Source organism: Rana temporaria, unplaced genomic scaffold, assembly GCF_905171775.1.
Source record: "Rana temporaria unplaced genomic scaffold, aRanTem1.1, whole genome shotgun sequence".
NCBI lineage: Eukaryota > Metazoa > Chordata > Amphibia > Anura > Ranidae > Rana > Rana temporaria.
In genome coordinates this window covers 17,501-20,000 of record NW_024404723.1, presented here as the reverse complement: position 1 = coordinate 20,000, position 2,500 = coordinate 17,501, and positions in this window count along the sequence as shown.

Here is a 2,500-nt window from a genome sequence, read left to right as displayed (position 1 = left end):
ATAGGTGAACAAAACCCCAGAGCATTTCCTCAATGATACAGTGGGAGCGAGGATAGGTCTGTATATATATAGAATATAGAGTAATATTGGGAAGGAGAGAATACTAGAATAGAAATAGCTGATATAAGTACTTACAGATAGTGTTGGTTGGTAGGGGGATCAATATATAAATTTTCTGTCAATAAAATAAGATAAGAAATAGACTGTGTCCGGGCTGCTGGACGTTGTAAAAAGTGTAGGGAAATGACCCACATAAACTAGATAATAACAGTCTGAAAGGTAAAAGATAGAAGATAATGCAATGAATAGACTATCAAGCTGGTATTGGATAAATAACAGAAATAATAAAGGGGACATCCTACCTTCAATGAAGGAGGACAGGGCTTGAGGAGAAGGGAGAAGGCAGAGAGCGACCACTACCCTCTAACAATCCTCAATACATGTAACATTTCCTGGTAGTAGAAATGAGAAACCAGAGCTAGATGCCGGCTGGTAGCCAAGGATTAAGGCAATGATAAGTCTGGTAAGATAAAGAAAAATATGTAACCTATTAGTTACAAAAAGCAGCCTCGAGGTAAAAGAAAAGGGGGGGGGTGATAGGAAGGGGCATACCTGGTTCAGTATGTGCGATGGCACTCTCCTCCATGAGTCTCACGAGAGACTGCAGCAATTCTGGCTAGTGTACGGGGGTTTATATAGGGACTCGCTCAGTGCGGAGAGGACGTAGTGCACGAGAGTGCGTGTGACGTCATCCGCAGCAGCCGCGCATCTCCTCATCATGTGTGCGCGCCGCAGATATAAACAACGCGGCGCCACACATGAGAGGCATCGCTCCAGGATGGAGAGCTCCATCTAGTGGTGCGAATACAGATCTATCTATATGATCTGTGATGCGCGGCCAGCCACTGCATCGAAGTAGGGGGAGAAAAATATCTCAAGGGGCAGAGTGAACCGTGGCAGGACAAATAGAAACTGACATAGTGCGAGAAGAGCAGGGGAAAAGAACATGGACAATTGCCCGTGTATATATAATGCTCAGTACTGGTTGCGATATAAATGATTATTAAAAGGTGACGCATAGGATTCATTAATAGTTGGAAATTCCTTGAATAGATAGAATAATAAGAAAAGGGAAAGAGAAGAAGGGGGAGGAGGGGGAGAGGAAAGGATAAAAAGGGGGAAGAATGGAAGGGGCAAAGAAGGGGGCTCCAAAGGACAAAAAGGCAGAAATAATAAAATTTATTAAGCCACAAGAACAGTCATATCCCAGTGATAGCATACCAACGGGGTTACACAAAATTCTGCACAGTGATCTCAATATGCATATGATTAAACGCGACACATGAGCCATACATAGATGTACATACATTAATATATTTGTACATATATAAATAGATGGAGCTTGTGGGGACATTTGGTATTACATATCATCCCATAGAGATTTATATTGAAAAAATAATGATTAAGGTATATATCTCTGGGAGTTAACTCCGAAGTGTCCATAGCTAGTATATAAAACATTTAGTATTGCATATAAAGATTTAAATTGACAAAATAGTAGTTAAAATGTGTATCTCTGGGAGTTTGCCCCGAAGTGTCCATTGCTAGTCTGTAAGATTAGGTGGTATTTGTGATGTCAAAAAATAAAAGACTGAAATGCCAATTTTAGGATAGAAAATTAAGTAAGGAAATCTATAAAAAAGGTTTGTACGATTGTGCCTCGTTGAGGCCGGGGGCATAGAGGGCGTTGAGGCGTTCTATCCACAGGGTTTCTCTTTGCAATACCAACTTATCCCAGTTACCTCCTCGATCATTTTTAGGGATCACAGCGAGAGCAATAAAGGAAACTACCTTATTGCTGAAGCTGTGATATAAGTCTAGATGTCGACTCACAGACGTCACCATTTTTCCTTTATCGGAATAATAAACGTGATCACGAATCCTGGCTTTGAATTTTCTGATGGTTTTACCCACATAGAAGGCCTGACACTGACATGTCATCAAATAGATGACTCCCTCTGTATTGCAATCAGCATGGAAGTTGGGTTTAAATGTTTCCCCATTGGGCAAAATAAAACTGGTGCCTTCAGTGATCCATGAGCAAAATGAACAGTGTCCACACCGTGTAATGCCATTAATAGATGTTCCCCTATTCCGGTTTGATATATAGTGGCTTGATGTGAGTTCATCACGCAGTGATCTGGATCTCCTAAAGGTTACATCAGGCTTGGGGCCTATGTATTTTTTTAGGATGGGGTCACTGGTGAGTATGGTCCAATTTTTCATTAAAATAGTACGCAATTCTTTGTGGTGACCAGAGAACTGCGTGATAAATCTCACTGGTTGGGAGGAAGGATTCTCTTTAATTTTGTATAGTAGGCTTGAACGGGTTCTACGATAGGCCTTATTAAAGGCCTTGCGTAAAAGAGTTCTACTGTAGCCACGATCAAGCAAACGTTTTTTTAAAAGGTTTGCCTGTTCCAAAAAATCAGTGGTTAAA